This window comes from Staurois parvus, unplaced genomic scaffold (assembly GCF_062004578.1).
Source record: "Staurois parvus isolate SC_StPar_1 unplaced genomic scaffold, SC_StPar_1.0 ptg000021l, whole genome shotgun sequence".
Classification (NCBI taxonomy): domain Eukaryota; kingdom Metazoa; phylum Chordata; class Amphibia; order Anura; family Ranidae; genus Staurois; species Staurois parvus.
Genome location: NW_028317817.1, coordinates 12,197,853 through 12,223,497, shown reverse-complemented (window position 1 = coordinate 12,223,497; position 25,645 = coordinate 12,197,853). Strand labels below are relative to the sequence as shown.

Sequence of the window (25,645 nt, the reverse complement as noted above, 5' to 3'; positions counted from 1 at the left end):
GTGGTTAAGGAAGGTCACCTATGACTGCGCATGTGGGTGTGCCTGCGCAGGGGCGGACTGACCATTTGGAAACTCAGGCACTGCCCGAGGGCCCGGGGTCAGTAGGGGGCCCCATGAGATGCCCCTGGTACCTTTTTCATAGGCTTTTTTGAGTTTGGGCAAGGACACAGGAGCCCCATGATCCCTTATTGCCCGGAGGCATGAGTTGTCAGTCCGCCCCTGTGCATGCGTGACCTCAGAATGTTTTTGTGTCATTCATTTTGAGAATGTAAACCAAATCTGTGTATTAGGATCCCCCCCAAACCTGAAGTGCCCCAGGCCCCCCAAGGTCTAAGTCTGGCTCCTAACACACAGAGGTTTGATACTTAGCATATTATACAAGAGACAGGTGTAATTGTTCTAGTGTTGTCTGCTAGAAATACCACTCCATACATCATAAAAATCAGTGCGCTATTTGTCAGTTATTAAAGTCACTTATTAAAATGACAGCTGCTTTTGTGAAGCTGTTCAGAGCGCAAAATGACATAAAGCCATAGCTTGAATCCAATGCCAAGCGAGATTCTTTAAGATTGTGCAACATCAAAAGAATTAAATACCTTAACCTCCCTATTTAGCCAATGTGGGCGGCAGTAATTAGTCAAGATAATTTGCTGACTGGTACATAAGTTTTTTATATCTCACTACAACAAATGTTCCTGATTAAAGCAATACTTATAACAGTTCCCAGCTGTATGAGCAACTAAGCTAAGAAAATAAATATTTCAGCTGTAGATTGACATGCAGCATAGCAATCCCTAATTTGGCAGAATACCATAAAAGGGTATAAAGTGCAAAGAATCCGCAATGTTTTCTAAAACGCTATTGTTGGCACATATATTACAGTGGCAATCAGGCGAAGACTGGCAACAGACATTAAACAACGGAGGCTGCAGACTCGAAGCCATGGCTAGGAACATAGTTCCTGCAATATTCTTTCAGAACAATCAAGTCATAGGCCATTATAATCAACATAGGGGTTATTCCATGGAAATAAGGGCTCATGTACACGGGATGTTTGGAAAACATTTCTGAACGATGGAAACTGACTACTGGAAAATGTAGGTTAAAAAACGTCTGTTTAGCCGCGTTTGTAGAGAGATCAGTATGTGTTGAGATGACCTGTCTTTTCTGGTTGTATTCACTATGGATCCCATCATGAGCATAATGCAGCACGTTCTACCATTTTTTCCTATAAACGCAGTTAGCTGCATTTACACGCGTTTACAAGCGTTTGGTGTTTGAAACGCTGATAAAATCTACTCATGAACGCAAGTTTGGTGCATTCAAAAAAACTACTGTAAACTCAACTACCTGTAAATGACTGTAAATGACATAGTGTACATGGACACATAGGAAAACATTAGGGAGAGTTCAGGGGCTGCTGAAAAAACGCAGAAAACCTCCGAAAAGTGAGTTTATTAGGTGCAGTGTACATGAGCGCTTAGGGTGTAATGCAATTCTATGAACAGAAGAATGTACAAAAAACATATTCTTTAAAGTCCAATTGCACTTTTGGTTGAAAGTAGTGTTCAATGCTCCTTTTTTAAAGGAGACGTATAGCTTTTTTGGGTATACTTCTCCTATAGATCCCATGATTGCAGTTCGTTCTGCACTCCTGTGACCCATTTTCAGCCAACCATAGGCTAAAGCCCGCTAGCAGCTGGCTGTCATCACAGAGCTGGTCCAGGCTCTACAAAGATCCCAACCATATGGTCATGCTCCGCCCAGAAGCCTGCATCGTCACCTGGCTCCCGCCCCCTCCACAGCCCAGTGCTCCAGTGACCGCTGAATGGGCAGAGCAGAGTCAGTGACTGGCAGTCACAGCTCCCTGCTCAGAGTGGAGGGGAGAACTGAGTGATCAGCGCTGTTTCATCACTCAGTTCTTGGTATCAATACTGCATCCACCTAGTGGAGCATCATTTTTTTTTTTAAGCCCATACTTCTCTTTTAAAAAATTACTATATTGCTTAGCATGTATTACACTTACCCTTTGCTGAACATGTGGCCAAAAATATAAGTCCTCATGCACACTGGACATTTTCACAGCTGCTGTTTTTGGCATTTGACGGGTTTTTTTTTACAGCTAGTAAACCCCCCAGCATGTTATCCTATGTGTCCATGTACACATAGACTGTAATCAACGTTTTTTAGGCAGGGGCGTTTTTTGGCTGGAAAAAATCCCAGGACTAGTTTGTTTCTAGAGGAGTTTTTTAGCTGTAAAAACACTCTAAAACTGAAAAATGCAGCAAAATGTGGTAAAACGCTGCAAACAGGCAGTTTTGGACTTTTTTTTGACCCCCCAAAATTTTTTCTGGTCAAAAAAACGCTAAAAAACACAAACGCGGAAACATTTGTGAAAACACCACTAAACATAGCAAAGCGCCGCTAAACGCTAATGCAAAAACACTGAAAAAACTCACGTTTTTAACATGACTTTACACAGCTAACATTACCAGCGTTATCAAAACACCCAGTGTGCATAAAGACTAGTAAATATTCTTGCCGACTCCAGGTCCTACAGCTACTGCTGCCCTTGCTTTCTGAGGATGTCTCTTGCACTGGTTCATAAGGGACAACACAGGTCCCAGGAGGAGGAAGAAATGGGGAGCAGGCTGTCAGTATCAGGCAGAAGTGGGCATGTTAAGGTGGCTCCATAAATTCCTGTGAGGGGATGGAACAACCTGAAAATCAGGCCTAGGAAGAAGGGAATTTGGATAGGCAGAATGCAAGGAAAAAGGCTCAAAAAGAAAAACACACATCAAAAGGTATTTAAAGTCCTACAGTTTGTGTATTTCTGAAAACAGCCACAGCCTGAACAAAAAAGCCTGTCCCCCTGCCAGCATGCTGCCGAGAAGGATCCTTGCTCCCCCTGTGAAAACAGTGTTCTTTTTAACTACTTGCCGACTGCAGAGAGCCGAATAATGGTTTCACTGCGGCCGGCCAGTTCTGGGAGGGCTCTCTTGTACACCCCCAGGGGCACGCACCCGGACGATCTCCGTGATTGCTGTGTCTTACGGACACAGCTGATCATGTGATATAGTAAAAGGCCAATCACAGCGGCCTTTTACCACATGATCAGCTGTGTCAAATGACACACTGATTATTATTATTAATATTATACAGTATTTATAAAGCGCCAATAGTTCGCTCAGCGCTGTACATTACAAAGGGGGACAGAACATGTGACAGAACAACAACAATACAATGCAAAACATGAGGGGATCGAGGGCCCTGCTCTTTCGAGCTTACAATCTAGGATCACCGGAAAATGCAATTACCGGTTATCGGCAGCACTTTTCTCACTCTGTCACAGCGTTTTCAGAAGAGGGATCAGCACCGATCATCAGCGCACTGATGATCAGTGCCCTGATGATCGGTGCCCAGCAGTGCCATCCACCAGTACCGCCCACAAGTGCCCTTCAGTGCCGCCCACTTGTGCCCATCAGTGCCACCCACCTGTGCCCACCAGTGCCCATCAGTGCCATCCAGCAGTGCCCAGCAGTGCTGCCAGTCAGTGGCCAGTAGTGCTGCCAGTCCGTGCCCAGCAGTACCCATCAGTGCCATCTATCAGTGCCACCTATCAGTGCACATCATCAGCGCCGTCTATCAGTGCCACCTATCACTGCCCATCAGTGCCTCCTATCAGTGCCCATCAGTGCCGCCTATCCATGCCACCTCATCAGTGCTGTCTGTCAGTGCCCATCAGTGCTCCTATCAGTGCAGCCTCATCAACGCACATCAGTGAAGGAGAAAAATTACCTTTTTGCTAAATTTTATAATAGAAACAACAAAAAAAATATTTTGCTCTTTTTTTGTTTATAGAGCAAAAATTAAAACACCAAATTAAGCTATTTCTGTGAAATTTTTTTTATAAAAATGTCATATGGGTACAATGTTGCATGACCGTGCAATTCAAAGTGCAACAGCGCTGAAAGATGAAAATTGGCCTGGTAAGGAAGGGGGTATAAGAGCCCGGTAGGCAAGTGGTTAAAGCAGCCTGACACATCCCCTGCTGAGTCAAACCTATAGCTCAGCAATTAGTAATGCTCCTGCTCTTTGCTGATTGCAGAGCTCTAGCTCTAGGTGGTCTAACCATTGGTTATCCCGCTCACATTTAATAGTGCATTGCGCCCTGCACATGGCTTTAAACGCTCAATCTCATAGCCGGCCCGTCTTGCCTCTCATCGCTCAGGCCACTCCACAATACAAGCGTGTCTCACCACTTTCAGGTCATCGGACCATCAATTCCTGTAACTCCACCTCGGCGTATGTTTCTTTGTGCTGACGTCATCAGGAGGAGCTACAGAAAGCTCTCAATCTACTTCTGATATACACTGTTGGTTAACCATTTACAAACCATTCACTTTTTATGTGCACTGTTAATTAACCATTAACGAAACCTTTTAGCCATATTACTGCTTATTTGTTGGACAAGAAGGTCACCTACGCATGCAGCCATTAACCATTTTGATATTGCTATCAATATTAATATTTCACCACACAAATCCTCAGAACGATCTGCATCGATCGGTGTTTGGTATTTAGCAAAGATCATACATGAATCTCTGGTGACCTGTTACTCAATGCGCACAAAACATAACATATACATGTCCTTAAAAAAAAGTACTGCATGGGAAACTTTTATGCATAGAATGCATGAAGGTAAAAAACCTTGAGCCTTTACAACTGCTTTAACTTTGTAGCATATAACAAAATGAGAGGTGGCTGCAGGGGGCTGATCTGTGCCAGACATTTCTGAACACAGCAAAGACACGCATAGGCACCAGGATTTACAGGACTTTGGCATCTCCAACATCTTAGTCCAGGACATAAATATTATGCCGGAATAAAGATGACAATGTCCATCTAGAGCGATAGTCAGATGAAGGAATTGTCAGGAGGGAATACTGGGACCTCTGCGATCGGTAAGAAATAACTATACATGTTTCACATGCACATTACTTAGTATGCCCTCACTCAACATGAAAAAATATTTGATGTTAGGTCGACTTTAGAGCATATCTTAAATGAAAGCTAACTGGATAAAAAATAAATAGTTCATTAAAAGATGAAAAAAATAAAACCAGCTTTTATTACAATATTCAGCTTCAATCCAGAGATTTCCCATGCAGTACTTTTTCTGACACTAGATGTCCCCAGTGTGATGGCCAGCATCATTCAACACACTTCCCCTGAAGCCAGGTCATCCAGGACCTATCAGCCTGAGACTATACTGGAAAAGGAGACGCAGCAAAGTGAAGAACTCATCTCTCTATCATTCCACTCTCTAATCCTATCAGCATGCTTCTTGTCTCCTTGTACCGCTTCTGCTTATCACACTCTTGCCCTGCTGTACAGTGTCTACGAGAGGCTGATACCAGGTCAAATTCAAGTACTTAAACTACTTGCATTTATATAATAAGTTCAATTATGTATTTGTTTTGTTACAGAGCTGCATTCATTTGTGTCTCTAATATCTGCCTAGAGTTCAGTTTAATAATTAGTTGTACTGTACAAAAGAAAAAAAAAATATATACATGAAGAAATGTATTGCTATTCATGAAAATAGCTGGTTTTCCAGCATTTGATTGGTGGTTTTGAAAAGCTGATTTATTTCATTTTCACTACACTGTTTATAGCGTGGTATCAGTGTTCTTTAGATTTTATTGAAGACACAGACTATGGGAAAAATACAGGGCAGAAGAGTCCCCTTATATATCAACAGCAGACAGAATATTTCATTTCTCAGATTTACTTTTACATCCAGAATAAAATACCAAGATAAGGATGAAGTACAACAAATATATAGTATGATCCATGCAGGGGTGTACTCGTTACTCATTAAGTTGTTATATTTCTTGCAAGTAAAAGTGCAAATTCAGCCCTGCACACTGTTCTGCAAATCCTCCACAACATGACAGGTCTAGTGTAACAGTTTTTCAGCATACGGATTCATTGAACCCATGAAAACAACCAGAACCAATAATAAATTTGAGTCAAGGGCAATTTTTTACATCTTCACATACATGTTAAAATCAGCATTTTTTTTACATTTATTGCTAGGTAATTACTTTAAACCGCCACATTTTTTTATTTCATATTTTTTTCTGAAAGCAGAGGCCCTGTAGTATAAATCACTGGCAGTTGCAATTTTTTACGTTGCACAGTATTTGCACAACTATTTATCAAATGCATATTTTCAAAAAAGAATACACAAAAATTAATTTTAATGCACACAAACACAATTTAATATTCAATACTTTGGTAAAAGATAAAAGATAGCATTGCATCAAGTAAAGAGATACCAAACATGTCAAGTCTCAAAATTTTGGGTGCAAAAAAATGGGGTGCTTTAAATTTGTTTTTTTTAAAATAAATCTCACATTACTCACAAAAGAGATCGGGGAATGTATGTTCCGCAAGCAGATTTCCCATACTCCTTGAAGATCTATTTAAAATCCTCTAAAGCCTTTCTGGTCATGGGGTATTGATGTTTTCTTTTTAGGTGAAGTCAGTTGCATATGCATAGTTCCTAGCACAGAGATTTGCTCTTGTGAGTCTCTGTTTACTTCCTTTAAAGCCCATGTGACTAGAAATGCCATAGCAAGGAGACTGATGCATAATGGCGCCACCTTCAACAAAATGGAAAGTAGAGCAGCCCACACTGGAAAAACACAGCAATACAGATCTTTACCTTGCGGGTAGCTAGCATTAGCTGAATTAAATTTAATCGAGGCTGGCAAATTTTACTTCCACTTTCATATAGAATAGTGTGGGAGAGGGTTAGGGCCTTCATCAGGCTTTTACTACTATGTGGGGTTCAACTGGGGACATTTCCTCCCAACTTCCTGTTGTGGTAACCACGTTAACTGAGCCAGGGGGTGGGGGGGAATCTCCCCAATGAGGACATACAGCAACCTGCCATAATTTTATAACCACTCACCCAATATTGAGATGGTCCCCCTTTTGTTGCCCAAACAGCCCTGACTCATCAGGGCATGGATGCCACTAGACCTCTGAAGGTATGCTGTGGTATCTGGCACCATCAGTAGCAGGTCCTTAAATTGTGCTGGTTTTTCCAGCACATCTCTCATATGCTCAATTAGAGAACTGGAGAAAATGGATGCGAATCAACACCTCAAACTTATTATTGTGTTCCTCAAACCATTCTTGAACCATTTTTGCAGTGTGGCAGTGGCCTGCTGAAAGAGGCCACTGCCGTCATTGAATACCATTTTCATGAAGGTATCTATTTGGTCACCAACAATGTTTAGATAAGTGGTACATGTCAAAGTAACATCCACATGAATGGTGGGACTAAGGTTTCCCAGCAGAACATTGCCCAAAGCATCACATCGCCTCTGCTGGCCTTCTGCCTATAGTACATTCTGGGGCCATCTCTTCCCCTGGTAAGCGACACACATGTACCCAGCCATCCACATGATGTAAAAGAAAACATGATTCAGCAGACCAGGCCACCTTCTTTCATTGCTTTTTGCTTTGAACAGATCAAATTTAGAGACAACATAATTATTTGCTGCCTAATATATCCCAACAACTTTCAAATACCACTGTAACAATATAACCATTGTTCTTCACTTTACCTGTCACTGATCACAAAGTTATGGCTGAGCGGTGTACACAATATAAAAAACCTGAAACAGGTTCTAACCCTTCCCTTTCCAGTTGCAGGGATTTCCTATCACAGACCACTAACCTTAGATTAGGAATTGAGGGAAAAAAATTGGGAGATTCCAACCCTTCTGTGTTCTAATTCTCCAAGCCAAATCCAAAAAAGGGTTATCTGGAGTTCTACTTTAAAGTGCATCTAAACCCAAGAACTTCAAAAATTGCATGTTACTAGTCTTTAGATGTTGTAGCTTCATTAGTGGTTTTTCAAATACTTTTTTCTTTATTTTCCTGCCAGTAATGCTCTTCCTGTCCTAGGATGATAACACGTATTTGTTGTAATGTATTTATGGAATAGCAGTGTTGTTGACCCACAACAGGGCTACAGAACACCCCCTCTTTCCCTAATGAAGGAGGAGGTGTTTTGTAGATCACAGAAGGAGCTGGGAATACTGTACAGTATCTGATAAGAGTGCAGTACAGGCACAGGAATATTTCCAGTAGTTGTGGTAACAACCATACCTGACTGTTCATTAATGAATACTTGATTTATTTTCTGTCCAACTTTAATCGGTTCCTGCCTGGCCCATAGACAAACGATAGCCAGGTGGCACACACGCTGTTCTGGGTGGACGCCATATGACATCCTCCCCAAAATGTGGCTTGTGTATCCCCATGGACCACGCTGTGGTGTGATCTGTTACCCACTGTATCCACTGGACACAATAGATGACCGATCAGTGTACCAGCCGCTGCCAGTACGATGTGATCACTGTGACCAATTTCAGCGGATCACCTAACAATAATACACAATGGATGGCATTCATTCATGCCATCCATTGTGCACTATTGTGTTGATCACTGTGATTGGCCACATTGATCACATGGTAAAGACAGGGCCAATCACAGCCCATCTGTACCATATGATTAGCTGTAGCCAATCACAGATAACCACAATAGTAAACACTGAATGAATCGATTTCACTCAGTAAAAATGGTTGCTTATAACAGTGAAATGCTCTAGTATAAGCAATCATATTGTGTAAAAACAAAAAAAAAATCCTGAACACTTCCTCAGAGTAATGCAGTGTTACTATGATAACACTATATTGCTCTGGTGAGAGTATGTGAAAAACAAAAACTGTAAAAAAAAAAAAGAAAAAAAGTAATAAAAAAGAAAAAATGTTTTTAAAATTGAAAGAAATATTATATACACACATATATAAATTATATATGTATATTGATGTATATATATATATTAAAAAATATATATATATTTCTTACAAACTGTTACTAGTCAGTGTCCCTGGTCACCGCCACACCAGCTATATGACAACGCTGCACAGCACTGGTGACAGTATGTAAAAAAAAAAATGTGAAAAAAAATTACAACTTCAAAAAATTCCCTATGCCTCTTACTAAATACCTTGGACTGTCTACTTTCTAAAAATGGGTCATCTGGGGGATATTATACTGTCCTGGTATTTTCGGGCCTCAAGAAATGAGATAGACCGTCAGTGAATCAGAACTGAACAATTTTCATATATATATTTATATATATATATATATATATATATATATATACACACACCAGAGGTTTTTAACTGTATAACTTTCCTACAGACAAATAATAAACACTGATTTGTGATTTTTTTTCACCAAAGAGATGTAGCAGAATACATTTTGGCCTAAATTTACAAAGAAGCAGTATTTGTTTGCAAAATTTTAACAGAAACGAAGAAAAACCCCTTTTAAAAAAAAATGTTGGTCTTTTTTGTTTACAGTAAGTGGTTAACCATATGTTTAGAAGATGAATATGCCATGCATTTTTATGAACAGCAAATGAAGTCATTTATGTTTGTAATTCTAGCGGCAGAATTTCTCTCATCCCTACAGCATGCAGTTTCTGTTATCACAGGCTAATTTCATGTGTGTTATATCCTTCATCTCCAAGCTTATCTCAGTGAATCTCAGTAGCTGAGCCCGCTGTTGCAGTATGTGATTGAAACCTTTTATAATTGGCTTAGAAAATGACATTTGTTCCATCTCGGAACACGCTGTGAAAATTTTTCTTGTGAGAACCAGTTGTGTCTTTATGGTTCCTCAGATAATTGTGTTCTTTCAGCTTAGCCACATACGTTCCCCACATTACCAATGACATGGTGGCTTAACCAGATGGCTGTGCACACTCTGCTATGGAAATTGTTGTAGGGTTGCACAACCTTGATACAGAAAACGTGCTGCTCAGACAGAACAAGTCCTTTGCAGGATACATTGTGTACAGAATGTTTAAAAAGGACCCTCTAAATGTTAAATTTGTAAAGTAGAAGTTCCAAAGCAATGTAGGTAGAAAAGTCCGATTTCAACCAAAAGGGATGTAGATTAGCGACTTTGCTGTACTTGCACTTGTGCCAGTGACTTCAATATATAAAGAACAAGCAAAATTGCTTGCAGCAAACTCTGCAGCCCTGCCCTTGCCAGATCACAAACTTTGATATGAAGAGCAGTCTTACTTGTATAGTAAGAATAACATCCTCCATGGAACAAGAGCCAAGCCTTTTTTTCCCCTACATCTGCCCAAACCACCTTAACCACATGATGTCTGACCAGGAATAATCTGATTATTTAGTAATAACTATATAATCTGATTTCACATTTTATGATTTATTGTAAACTAACTGTAATTATCCTGCATTTTTAAGGTAGCAAAATTGGATAGTCTTTTAATACTCTTAACCTGACCTAATTATACTTAAAGATGTCCCAGCATTTTCTACAAAACTGAATAAATAAAGATTAAAAAAAATAGATGCCCCAGCAATGAGTTTACAACTTTTAAAGGGAAATAAAATCAATATTATTTAATGTTTACAAAGTGGAACTAACTTTAAATCTACTCCCACCCCCATTCTGAGCCGAATCAACACTGTTAAAGGAAAGACACCTATACTTACCTGTTCTAAGTTGCTCCGGTGTGGTCACATGACTGGCTTTAGTGTAGAGGACAGCAGGCTATGATTGTCCTATAGTGAGCCTAAGGGTGATGTCATCACCCAGACTCTGTAGCCGTTGTGAGCGACCTCTTCTCTACACTGAAGCCGGCGCTAAAGAGATCATGCGACCAAACCAGAGCAACTTCAGAATAGGTAAGTATAGACATCTGTTCTTTTACAGGGCAGATAAAATAGGCTCAAAATGGGGGTGGGAGTAGATTTAAGCTTAGTTAGGTTTTAACTTGCCTTCCACTTTAATTCTTTACATTATTAGTTTTCTTTTAATCTGTGTTCTTACTATAGATATATAATCTTTATTTTACAAGAAACCAACAAATACAAGTCGAAGAATTCCCAGAACATCATGCATTACCTGAAGAGAGAGAAACGAGTCATTTAACTGTGTGAATATACTTCAGCTTTAGCTGCTGAGCTCTGTAAGCAACAGGCTTTTTAAAGTATGTGTTAAAGTGATATTAAAGGCATGTTTTTAAAAATAACAAACATGTTATTCTTGCCTGTTCTGTGCAGTGGTTTTGCACAGAACAGCCCTGATCCCCCTCTTCTCGAGTCCCCCACTGATGCTCCTGGCCCCTCCCTGAAGGCATCCAAGCAGGCTCACTCTTGAACCTCTGCTCTGCGTGTCCATTCACACACAGAGCTATGGCCCGCCTCCTCTCTGTCCTCATTGGCTCACTGGCTGAGATTGACAGCAGCGGGAGCTAATGGCTCTCACTGCTGTCTCAGCCAATGAGGATGGAGAGTCTCTGGAGAGCTGAGGCTCTCGTGAACATCGCTAAATTGCGATGAAGTTAAGGTAAGTATTAGGGTGGGCCGGGGGGCTGCTGCACACAGAAGGTTTTTAACTTCATGCACGAAATGCATGAAGGTAAAAAGTCTTGAGCCTTTACAACCACTTTAAAGGGAAAAGAATAAAATGTAAAGAGTAGCCTGCTGGCTGGACAGAACACTACATATTTTCATAAAAGCTTTGGCCTACATAACTCACTCACCAACAACCATGTAAATGACCTAAATTTGCCAAGACTGATACAATAAAATGCATGTGCCCAAATGTGAGACCATTTCAGGGCCTCAGTTGGATAATGTGTAGGTTTTTGTGTATATTTAATTTTTTAGGTAACCTGGGCCATCAGAAGCTGATTAGTCAGCCCAGATAAAAAAAAGGCCAACAAAAGCACATTAAAGCCAAGCTCCACCTAAAGTTTTTTTAACTTGAGGCAGAGTGGAGAAACGTTAGAACTATTGTCAAATGTATACTGCTGTCTGTGATAACATCATGCCTATTTAATTGGTGTCATACAAAACCGTGAGAGAATATCTTCTCAATATAGTACATAATTTAAAAATAAAAAAGATTTTATAGGGCTTGTTTGGCCCAGGCTGCTCGTTTGAACCCTGCCTGCAGTGATCGATGATTTTGGGGTTGTGGCCATCGTGGAGATGTATTGCATATCTGGTGATCATGCCCGAAACTGTTTTGTTTTTGGTCTGGTATGTTTGGCCTCCTTTTCACCTTGTTCCATCTCTCCATACGCCAGGATGCTCGGTATGCTTTGCTTCATTGTCCCATACTGGGCTTCTTGGCTCACCAGCAGAATTTGGCTTTCTATTTTTTTTTTGTCGGCCACTAGAACAATTGCTCAGGCCTGGAAGAGCCCGTTTGTCCCTCTTTAGGGGCTGTGAGACCATATGACCACTATGATGCTCATTGAACAGATGTCGAGTATCTGTAATGACTCCTAACGGAAATTCTTGAAAATATGGGAGCCATGGTTGCAATGTGCCTTTCCCATGCTCCCCCAGGCTAGACTGGGGTTGTGATGTTGCTCGGTATTGGTGTTCTCGGACCCCTGCTCTTGGTCTAGTTATCTTTTTCCTTTTGTACTCCTCTTTTCTTTTTCTGTTTGTTTTTGGTGTGGCAGTGGATAGCTGCCTTTAGTTTGAGTTTCTGTCGGTGTTATACTAATGTTTTTGTCATTTATGTGCCATTGATAGCCCCTGCATGGGCGCACCTTTTGCTCTGTTGGTGTTAGAGACTGTTTTTTACATTTTTTTATGTGCAATTGATAGCCCCTGTATGGGCGTGTTTTGTTGCTCCTGTCTTAAACTGTTTATAAATTAATAAAAACATTGAAATACAAAAATAAAAAAGAGATTCTGCATGGTTGCTGTGGACAAAGATACATTTTCCATTTAGCACACTGTCATACGTAAGCCTCATAACCACAAACATCTCTCAAAATGATTGCATTGCATGCAAAACTATATCATGACCAGGCATACATTTCAGTTGAGATTTGTAGCCATCTACCACCCACCAAATTCTCATTTGTTATATCCTATATATAATGACATGCAATGGATATGAAATCCATTCCACACTATCTGCAAAATAAAAAAGACATTTAGCCCTGCTTCACACTGATGCGTTGGGGGGAGATTCCCTATAATTTTAAAGGGTGCCTTGACTGGAAAAAGGTTGAGAAAAACTGTGTTAAAGTCTAGGTGCATGACGTGATGTTGGCAGTTTACTTGAACAGAGCAGAGTACCGACGCAAAATCTGAGAGCTACAGGAGCAGTGGGAAAGTTCCTGGAAGATGGAAATTACAACAGTATTATTTCAGCAGTTGGGACATACTGTAGCATGTCAAATGTCCCCAAACTAGACTTCTACAGAAAATTAAATTACCAGTATGCCGGTCCTATACCCCAGTTAATCCACTGACCACTATTTCATATGCAAGGACTCTGACAATTGGCTCAATTTGTCAAAGGAGGTCATAGCTCGTGGTTGCAGTTTCTAAGTAGTACATGAAGGGCTGAAGAGCTTACATACCTTTGTCTGGCTTCCTCTAATGCTTTCCTTACTCTGGCCCAAAACTTTCTACAGCGCAGGCCATGCCCCATAGACTTGAATTTCTGGTGTAGGAGTTCAGCCTCATTCAAGTATATGGAAACTCTCTGGCATGGCCAGCATGAGAGCAGACCTTTGGCAGGAAACAGGCAATGGAAATAAGAAGCTGCTCTCTGACAGAAGAAAATAAGGGTTTGGGTGTCTGGGTTAGATTATGTTTGGGGGCTAAGAAAAGTTTGTGTTTTTTATAAACTTGTACTTCAAGAATTATGTACAGTGGGTAGTTCACCTTACTTTTTCAAACATCCTTCTCCTGCTTGGAGGTTTTCTTCTGATACACTACACTGGGATGCAAAACACTATGGGGTAGGTTACACTCGATAGCCTAACAGCCATTTAAATATGAGATTAAAACAACATGCCCCTCAAAAATCAAAGTTATCCACCATTTCCTGTTTCTCTATCCCATGGTCTTCATGGACAATAGCAACCTCTGCATGTGCAGTGCTGATCTCAATCTAATGGAAATTCCACATCAATCCTAGTCTCCTTCTTACCTCTGCCAGACTGCTCCCTCCAAAAATACACAATCTGCCCTGTGCTGAGCGCTGTTCTTCCCAGGGTCATAACCAACTGGCTGTGAGCTTAACAGGAAAGTCTACTAACTGGACCTTGAAGAACCTAACAGGGAACTGAATGCTAGTTCTTATACAGCAACACTTAAAGAAGAAGTATGGCCAAAGCTCTTCTGGCCACACTTCTGTGGGTCACAGGAGTTTGCTTATTTCTGCATTCCTGTGACCCAGAATCAGCCAAGAGTGAGCTAAAGCCCACTACTGGCTGATGTCACAGAGGCAGTCCAGGCTATGCAGAGATCCCAAAAATAAAGTTGGGATCCGCTCAGATGCCTGACCAGCCTGAGAGCCAGAGCCAGCTGTTCCCACCCCCTCCGCAGTCTGCACTGGAGGGGCAGAGCACAAAGAGGAGACCCAATCAGTGGTCTTTGATTGGTCTTTTCCTGACCAGCCTGAGAGCCAGAGCCAGCTGTTCCCACCCCCTCCGCAGTCTGCACTGGAGGGGCAGAGCACAGAGAGGAGACCCAATCAGTGGTCTTTGATTGGTCTTTTCTGGTATAAATGCTTGCCCTGCCTTTCAGCTCTAAAGTACATTGAGTTGCTCATGCTCAGCGTGCACTAACAGCAGCGTGATGACGTGGCTCCCAGGAGTGATGTCATTGTGGATAGGCCATTCAAGAGGCCAAAGAGGTAGAACCCACAAGGAAGACTAGACAAAGATGGGAACTCCCAGGACCTGCAGAATTGGTGACACTGCAGGGCTGGTGTCTGTGTGCAAATACAGTCCACCAAGGTACATCCAATTCTCCAAAACTGACATCTGCCCATCAAGGCATTTTACGATTTGCATAATTCCTCCAAACACATAGCCCTGCAGCAGGGCTGAGGGCTTCTAAGATAAGCACTGAGGTAGTGTGCTGTATTGTTTTCAAGATGCTAGCACCCTGCTGGGTCCTCCCACTAGACATATTTTACCTGCATTGCATAGAGAAGCATAGAGGATGATGCCACAGGGTCTAAAATTAGATATGTAATGAAAGCAGAAAGGTTTTATTTAAAATGTTCATTATCATGTTGATGAAGAGTGAAGGGGTTTGAAGGGAGGAACCAGAGAAGGCAAATATTAACAGATTAAACTTCAGATTTAAGTAGATAATCTGGTCTAGCTAGAATTCTGACTGTACCTTGCAACCAACAGCCAAACACTACCTTTTGTCTGTAGATACAGACAGGACAATAATGAGTCTATTCCTTTAACTGATGATTTGTTTTACTTTCAGAGTCAATTTATCAATTGTAGGGAACATGAAGTAGTGGTATTCTGGACAGACCTATATTTACCAGACAGAAAAGTATGCCATATCCTTTTGTGCAACAGAGATAAGAGACCTCATCTTCTAGCACTGCAAGTCCTGACACATTACACGCAATATTTTTACCATCCAAGCTCAGCTAAAAGCATAAAAACTGTTTTTAGAAATCCCATTCTGAAGATCATTCTAGTATCAATTTATATAACTTGAGTGCAAGAAGAGAATTAAAAGCACCTGCCTGATTTTTCTTTCTAACTGTAAGACCTAGCCATAGACATCACACATTGGAACCCTTTGCTGCCTATTCTCCCCATGGGGCTCACAAACAGAAAAGGTGAAAATACTTTCACTATATATAATAGTTTTTTTCAATTCACAGGTACTCATAGTCAGGGGTGGACTGACACTTCATGGGGCCCCCCGGGCAATAAGGGATCATGGGGCCCCTGTGTCCTTGCCCAAAAGCAAAAAAGCCTATGAAAAGGTACCAGGGGCAACTCATGGGGCCCCCTACTGACCCCGGGCCTTCGGGCAGTGCCCGAGTTTTCAAATGGTCAGTCCGCCCCTGCTCATAGTCACTCATTCATTAACTTCTATGCTGACCGGTTATCTCTTTCGGTGCTCAGATCAGTCAGGCAAGCAAAACTTGAACTGGGGGAGAAAGGCCTAAACAAGGTTCAAGAAAACAGTCAAATAAAGCATAGTGTGGGGCAGTATAGGAAGGTTTTGTTACAATTGGTTTCATAATTACAGCTTTAGTACAGTTTTAAACACACTAAAGTAAGCAGTGGGTCAGTGGATTGCGGCATTCACTATTGCTGAAGACTGGGAAACAAACATGACTTTGTTAACATCAACTGATAGTATGAACCAGAGTAAAGAGGCAACCTTAGGGGTAAAGTTTTGGCTTTGCCACAAGGACAGTTAATTTACATCCTGATACCTTTTTTCTATAACAACGTACCAATCATATATGGAGATGAAATGGAAAGATATACCTCTCATTTAAAGTAATTGTATACCTTCACATTGTAAAACAACCCATATAGTTTAAAATAGAAATTAAAGGTAAAACATATACATAACACAGTACATATAAAAAAATATATAAACTCATTTTTTTCCGCCCGGGAATGATAATATTTCAGGGAAATAGATTATTGATAGAAATGAACATTTAAAAGATACTGTGGATAAAGGGGTTGTATGCTCTTTATATGATTTGAGGAATAAGAAGGAAATATTTTCTAAACTGCACGAGTGGCGGTACAGTCAAAAAACACATTTTGTTGCAAAGCTTCCACAACCACGAAGGACGAGGAAGAAATGTATCCTCTAGAACAAGGGTGTCTAACTGGCGGCCCTCCAGCTGTTGCGAAACTACAAATACCATCATGCCTCTGCCTTTGGGAGTCATGCTTGTAACTGTCAATCTTGCAATGCCTTTTGGAACTTGTAGTTTGGCAACTGCTGGAGGGCCACCAGTTTGACACCTGTGCAGTTAGAAAAAGGTCTCTGAATGAGGAAAGAAGAACTAAAGTTTCTCAGGGTGAGTGCTAATGTAAAAACTTGTATACTCCAGGAACAGATCATTCTTACCCTTTGAATATCAAAAATTTCAAGAACCTCACCCAGGGCCAAATATCTTGATATTGGGCATCATTAAGCAGCACCACAGCATAAAATTATGGGGTTATCATTGATTTGGGGTTTATTCTTGATGTGTGAAATTAAAACAAATAACAGCTAAATAACCATAAATTGCCACACAGCATAGGGAAACCACCATCCATCCATAAATAATAACCACATATGTTAATTATATTCTAACACACTGCTGTATACACAACCAACAGTAGATGTCATTAGTGACTTTAGTGATACAGGTTATTGTTTGCCACTTGTAATATATTACACCTTTAAAAGTGATAAAAAAATGATAAGCACTGATTGGCAGCACTGATAGGCACCACCGATAGGTGGAAATGACTGGCACTGATAGGCAGCACTGGCTGGCACTGATAGGCAGCACTGAAAGGCAGCTCTGATGGGCACTGATATGTGACATAGATATGCACTGATATTTGGCATTGATGTTCACTTATGGGCACTGGTATGTGGAATTGATGGGCACAGAAAAGGTGGCATTGATGGGGCTACACTGATAATCAAGGCACTGATGATCAGTGTAGATGTCCCCTCTGAGGAAAGCTGCTTACCGGCTCTCCTCTCCTCATGTACTGTCAGCGTGAGGTGAGGACTGCTGATAACCGGCATTTCCTATTTACATGCGATCATCTGTGATTTTACACAGCTGACTACATGATAGAGCCTACGTCATCAGCTCTTTGTTGCGATCGCAGCACCACATGCCCCCGGGGGTGCGCATGCGCAGCTAGAGTGGGAAGATGTCATGTGCCATCCTCCCAGAACAACAGAACTGCCGCCCTCCCGTCATTTCCTTATATGGTGGGTGGGAGGCTGTTAAACAGCATCTCTGAGCTTCCAGTGGCAGGGGGTGGGAATCTGATGTCACACACTGCACAGTACAGACATGAAAGTCGAGTGTAATCTGAGACCTGAGTGGTGGGAAAGGACACATCCCATTCTACACAGGGAAATATGCACAGTTGAGGCTATCAATTACCTGCTGTGTGCTTGGGGAGGCAGTTTCCCATGATGCCTTGGTGTCTGCATAGACTCTTGGAAGCAACGCATTCAGATAGCAGAGGAATGAGGGAGCAGAAAGAAATCACACTCAGTGCTTTGGATAGAGTACACACTATAGAAGGATATGTATTTTTCAGTTCAGGGGATTACAACCACTTTAAGATTACACAGCTACATCTGCATTAAACTGAATGTGTAGTTTGCCAATGAAGGGGAAAACAACAAGTTGACTTTTATGTCACCTTATCCAACAGTCTATACTTACCTTTCTTTTGCCCCTCCGTTAAGCCACCATAAATGTGGGAAGGCAGCCCTCTGTAAGCTCTCAGTCAGAATTTACACAGAATGGACTTTCTTCCTGTACCCATGTGATAGTGTTGGGCCAATTACCAAGCTCCAGTGCTGGACTGAGTCACACCACAAAGTAATGGGTGTTTTCCTTGTTCATCTCTTAGATTGCAAGCTCTGAGGAGCAGGGCCCTCATAACCCTCTTGTATTGAACTGTATTGTTGCTGTATTGTATCCCGTTATATTGTAAAGTGCTGAGCAAACTGTTGGCGCTATATAAATCCTGAATAATAATAATGGTGGCTGATCAGAAAGCAAAGGAAAGGTGAGTATATGCTGCTGGGGGACTAGGCTTTAGGGCTCATTCACACCATGGTGCAGAGATGTCACAGACATCTACATGTGTTCTGCAAGGGCACAACGAAATCAATCAAATGTGCCCTGTTCACACCACAACACTAGTATCACATGCAGATTTTTTCTACATAGGAATCTGCTATCTGTATAAAACACATTGATGCGCACATTAAAACTGATGTAAATGGACGTCTCTGCAAGTGAAATCACATCAGTTTCCATCGGTTTTTCTGCACGTATGGTGTGAACAAGGCCTTAACCTCCCTGGCGGTATTCCCGAGTGTAGCTCGGGGTAAAATTTCAGTACCACAAGCGGTAACCCTGAGCTACACTCGGCCTTTCCATGCGGCGTTGCTCAGGGATTCCCTGCAGCACTTACCTTGTCCTTTGCTCCCGCGATGTGTCCCCTGCAGCGTCCCCGGCCGATGCCGGCATCCAGCTTCCGTGTTCTGGTCCCTGCAAGCGTCGAGACGTACGGGGGCCGGAACCGGCGACAAATTAAAGAATTAGTAAAACATTACTGTTTCAAACCATTTCACATACATTTTGTCCCTACTGTTTTGTCCTGTGCCCTGCCTGCATTTTGACTGTTCTTTCTGCCTGGAAACTTGGAAAAGTCCATGGCGTCCAAAAAGTGACACTTTAGGTCAAAAGCGGTTTTAGACCAGCTAGAGAACAGCGATAGTAAATTAAAACTACTTGCAGAATTGAGTGATAACGATTCGTGGGGAAATTCGTCATCAGACACTGAAAACGATTTTGCGACTTTGCTCAGTGATGTGCGAACTTGGTGCTATATTTCAAATTTCAGTGTTTTTGGTTTGATTATATTATTGAATTAAATGTATTATTATTATATTATTATTTTTTATGATTATTTATTACATTATAATTTATGATTTCGTGTTTCAAGTTTTATCATACCCGGGATGTTTACTAGACTCTTGTTCGGACAGATTTCAGTGAGTTATTCCTAAAAATTACAGGCCTACAATATAAAATGTCAAATTTCCATGCAAAATAATGGTACCGCTTTCAGCACCAAAAATCTGAAATAATCATACCGCCAGGGAGGTTAATGTAAAATCATTGCTTTTACCCTGCTATGGCAAAGAACAGTTTTGCTTTCCATGAATAATTCAGCGAAATAACTATAACAGTCCATATGGACTATACTAAGACTGTGTGTACAATACATTGCACACATTGCAAATGTTGCATTTCTGAATGACCTTTATTTGTGTCTTCTATATTTACCCCAGCAAGAGAAAGAAATGGTGACAGTCAGTGGCTATAACAAATAGTTTGGTAGATATTGGCACCAAAGACAGCAAATGTTAGTATTCGGCCTCCCAGACACCCTGTTGCTATACCAATGGTCTGCTAAGCAAAACTAACTTATGATATGTGTGAGCTCAATTTTTACGCTAATTTTTCTCTCTAAGTTATAGCTCTCTCCTATTCTCCAATGAATGTTTGGTGTCACATAATTCACTGCTTTATAAACATGCGCCTTGCAGTAAGGTTGGGCAACACATTTTATACAACAAATAGAAATGGCTTTCGTTTGAATTTATTTTGAAGCATATCCTTGTCCATTCTTACGTGAACACATTTTTCACATGCTATATCATATGGCAGCTCTGTTTCTACTTCGATGCGCCACAGAGAAAAATATGTACAGTGTATTATTCGCCAGGAAAAGTGCTGCCGGGAAGATATTTAAAATATTTATATTAAACTGAATTTCTTTAGAGCATTGTGTTGAACCACAAAATGCACCGATCATAATTTAAAACAGAATATGTGTAGATTCTTTGGTAGGTCATCTTGAACTGTTTTTTTTTTTTCATAAGTAGGCGCCAGGACTTTATACTCTTTTAGCTTTATTGCATGGCTATTTAACTGCCCTTTCTCTTTGCCCTATACCCACTGTTGTCTACATTGCATGGAGGACTAGAATTCATCTCTGACTGAAATAGCCATAGAACATTACTATTTCAGAATGATGAAACCAAAACAGGTGTAAGTGCAGAAGAAATATAAATTCACCTTGGAAAACCTGGGCACTTTAAAAAGTGGGCACCTCCAATTGACTACACTAAGGGGGTCAGATGCACATAGGAGATTTTTAATAAATCTAGATTTATTTGTTAAAGCTGCTTAAGTTATATTCAATATTCATATATGCGCGTTTAATATTATTAGCACCATTTTTATGTTTATATTGCTGCACTGCATTTTTTAATTGATTTATGGTTTACATGTGGGAACACATTATATGCTAGCTGCACAATTTGTTTTATTTAGGAGGTTTATTGCGCTGAGGGTTCTCTATACATATATATAATATCCACCTTACAGGCCCCCTACTTAACTGATCATTTAGTCTAGTGTAGGTAGCCCCGGTGCTTGGGGCGCTAGTATTTAGCTGCAGCTGGATTGGACTGTGCGCCTAGCAGTACTCCCATTCAGGGCAGTTTGTTGCGAGCATTTGTCCCTGGGTTCATATTGTCCCTAAATGGAAGTACCACTAGGTGCACCTCTCAGAGTTTGCCAGGCTACCGAGGCTGGGCTTGTCCTCCATCCACAGCAGAATGTCAAAGCCCTATGATCAGGACTAAATGCCCAGTGTGCAAGAAGCCTTGTTATTATGCATTTCATTTCCTTAGTTTATTTCATTATTACTAAAAATGCTGTTGTACAGAGCAGGAAAGTGTAAAAATGATCTCCCCAGGGTGTGAAATATGCTCAGCCATTTTATTTATTCTGAAAACATATACAATTTAGTGATTATGTTTATGTTCTGCAAACTGATACATAGAAATAGGTGCTGCTACCTCCCAGTGTTATACTGTGACTTTAACACCATGCTCTGGCAGAGGCAGCAGACTCCACATCCACACGATCCGTTTAACCAAAGAAAAGACGGCACTCCCGCATATGTTCTGCAGTCTTGTGTTTATTGACAGGTAACAAATGACATCCACAATTATTAATGTGTTTCAGCCTAACCAGCCTTATTCATGACATGAATAAGTCATGAATAAGGCCAGTTTGGCTGAAACCCGTTGACCATTGTGGCTGTCATTTGTTAACTGCCAATAAACAAGACTGCAGAGTATACACCAGAGTGTTGGCTTTTCTATGTCTAGAATTAATTTTAGTGTGGGTTCCTTGAGACCTGAAAAAATTCCAAGGGTTTCCCTGGGGTAAAAAGGTTGAGAAAGGCTGATGTACAGGATAAAGTATCAGGTGAAATAGCAAATTATTCCTTGCTCCAGCAGGCTTCCTTCCCACTGTACAGCCAGTCCACTAAAGCTGCCCTGCTAAACTGTTCAGCCAGGATGGACTTGGATGAACTCAAGTGGTTCATTGAGTCTACCCCTTTTTAATTTTTTTCAATTCTATTCCAAGAGTTTATTCAATAGAGTCTATTTCAAACATCAACTACTCTTTTGTTAAAATAATACCTTCTTAAAAGTTAGTTTTTAACTTTCCTCCTGCTAGTTTTAGGCCATGTTCCCGTGTTTTTGATCCTAACTACATATTGAAAATACTGCCCTCCTGAGCCTTATTTGTATCCTTAACATATTTAAAAATCTTTGATGTACCCACTTGGCCTGTTTTCCTCATGAGTGTACATATTAAAGCACTATTTAATGCAAAAAAACAAAATGTATTTCAGCTAATCAATTTTGGCTGCATAAGTTTTATTTTTTTAGGCTTTTTTTTTATTTTTAACTTTATGCAGGCCATACAAGGGTCAAATTCCAAATAATTTTTTTTAGCAAATTGGAATTTTCGTGCATTTTGTGATCCAATGGTGCCACCATTGATTTCAAAATTCAACCAACCAAGCCTTTAATTTCTCATGTTGCTACAGAAAAGAATTTTTATGGCCAAGAATTTTCTTTTCTTTCCAGGTCACAGCTCATGCTCATTTCTTTTTCAATTACATTTCTCGCAAGATTCTAGAAATTCGTTAATTTTTCAAATTTCCAAAATGCCCGATCACTCAAATTTGATGGTTGCTCGAAAATCAGCCATTGCTGTGGCCCGCTAATGATGCGAAATTTGAACAAAAATTCTTAGAAAAGATTTTTGAAAAGAAATGACCCGTGTTGCCATCTTTAGGATGTCTCTACACTTGATGGAGGGGCAGTGGAGATACCTTTGGACAGAAGCATTGTTAACGGGGAACGGGGTAGCTTTAGACAGACTAGCAGATTTAATTGGACTTGACTAACAAATAAAGCCTTTCGCTGCCAGGTCTGTACGTCATACGGACCTGACAGCGGGGGCTTTTACACACACACTCCTGGTGGCTGCAGCCACCAGGAGTGTGTGTGTATATCTGACAAACAGACTCCTGCTTGTCACATGGAAGCATTCTGGTGGCTGCGCTTTGGCCCAATTGCTTCCACACACCCCCGGTAATGGAAATCGCCACATACACTGGAGAGAGAGCAATATTTCTAGCACCAGACCTCCTCTGTAACATCAAACTGATGACCCATAGGGGGCTTTTGGAAAATATATGGAAGTTTGTCACGTGCAAATTTAAGGTTTGACATATTTTATATTTTACAAAACAAATTGATAATGTATTGTGTTTGTATGCCCTAAAATTAACTTTAGTATATTTTTTTACTGACATTTTAGGTTTCCTAGACCTTTGCGGTAACATAAAAAAATTGAACTACCACTATTTTATTCTCTATGGTGTCTGCTTGCAGAAAATATATAATATTGTGCGGGTTTTATGTAATATTCAGGCCAAAAATTATTTTTCATACATGTGTGCAAAAAATTAAAAAAACAGCTCTGGACTACAGCTAAACCCTTTGCAGATTCCTACCTTTTGTTATTCTGAAGAAATAGGTGTTTGTTTGTCTGTGTCCATGCGCAGAGTGAATCTGCATAGGAGTGATTTCATCATTATCAATCAGCCACTGCACCTTCAGGGCTCGAATGAGAAAAAAATGCAGTGTCTGCATCCCTTTAGACGTGATTTTATTTTGGGAGTATCTCACCAAAATTTAAATTTATGTTGCAGGGGATGCTCAAAATCTGACTTAAATATTAGTGCAGACTTCTGGGAAAATCAGTAAGCTATTCAAATAAGCAGGACACGACATATTTGTGGGGGCATTATGTACACCATCTGTGTACAGAACACCTCCAGGTAGCAATATTGAATTGCATTTTACAGAAAAGTACAGCACTGCAGACTGAAAAGGAAAGGATATTTTTAATAACATTCAATACAATATGACTTGTGTTGCAGTTGTATATGTTCTATCATTATTTTTTTATTTGTTATTTTTCTCCCTGCAAAAAGTACCCTTTAAGCAATTACAGCAAACATTTTCTCTTCTGGAATAAAGGTTATACATAAATGAATAAAAGTTGATCATTGCAAGTCAGTGTTCATGGTTTGTCTCAACCCTCTAACTACTACCTTTGCTGGACAGCTTAGTTTGATAAAGGACGTTGAAAAATAACAGACTTTTCTGGTTGGATCACCAGGTAAAGATAAAGGAAAAAAAAACTGAATGCAGCCACCATATCCAAAAAAGTGATAATCTGCAATATAATGCATTTTTTGTTTTAGGGTTTAACCTCCTTAGCGGTCTGATTATGTCAGTATTTCTGTGCTCAAAGCAGTACAGTGTTTGCAATTGAAATATGTTGTTTTTTTATTGTAGGCCTGTAATTTGTAGGAATAACTCACTGAAATCTGTCCAAACAAGAGTCTAGTAAACAGGGGCAGACTGACAAATCATGGGGCCCCCGGGCAATAGGGGATCATGGGGCCCCCTTGCCCACACTCAAAAAAGCCTATAAAAAGGTACCAGGGGCATTACATGGGGCCCCCTACTAACCCCGGGCTCTCGGGCAGTGCCCGAGTGCTCGAATGGTTAGTCCGCCCCTGCTAGTAAACATCCCGGGTGTGATAAAATTTGAAACACAAAATCATAAATTATAATATAATAAATAATCATAAAAAATAATAATATAATAATACATTTAATTGAATAATGTAATCAAACCAAAAACACTGAAATTTGAAATATAGCGCCAAGTTCGCACGTCACTGAGCTTAGTCGCAAAATCGTTTTCAGTGTCTGATGACGAATTTCTCCACGAATCATTATCACTCAATTCTGCAAGTAGTTCTAATTTACTATCGCTGTTCTCTAGCTGGTCTAAAACTGCTTTTGACCTAAAGGGACGCTTTTTGGACGCCATGGACGTTTCTCAGTTTCCCGGCAGAAAGAACAGTAAAAATGCAGACAGGGGACAGGACAAAGCACTAGGGACAAAATGTATGTGAAATGCTTTGATACAGTAATGTAATACTATAAGATTTTAGTGTATTTAGTGAATGTCACATTTTTTAATTTCCTGCTGGTTCTGTCCCCCGTACGTCCCGACACTCGCAGGGAACAGAACCCGGCATCGGCCGGAGGAGATAGCCGGGGACGTTGCAGGGGGGACATCGTGGGACCGCAGGACAATGTAAGTGCTGGATGGAATCCCTAAGCAACACCGCAGAGTAATCCCGAGTGTAGCTCGGGGTTACCGCTTCTGGTACTGAAAATTAACCCCTGAGCTACACTCGGAATACCGCCAGGGAGGTTAATATCACTTTAATTTCCTGCAGTCTCTCCAGGTTTTTTCCCTCAGATCTTTCTCCGTTTTTTGTCCTTCTCTGGACTTGTTCAATTTGATCAATTAGGTAAAAAAACAAATGCAAGTTTAAATAACTCATGCATCTTCGTAGATTAAAAAAACCTGTATAAATGATATTCCTTTTTTAATGATCAATTGAAGTGTTGATGGAAATATGAGAGGAACAGACACTCCCACATATTTTTTCAGGGCACTGCAGATT

At 40.6% G+C, this 25,645-nt stretch overlaps 1 protein-coding gene across 1 annotated transcript in view; it reads right to left on the bottom strand.

Moving 5' to 3' along the window:
- THRB (thyroid hormone receptor beta) overlaps positions 1–25,645 on the bottom strand; it is a 503,781-nt gene that overhangs the window by 414,029 nt on the left and 64,107 nt on the right. The gene's annotated exons all lie outside the window — the stretch shown is intronic.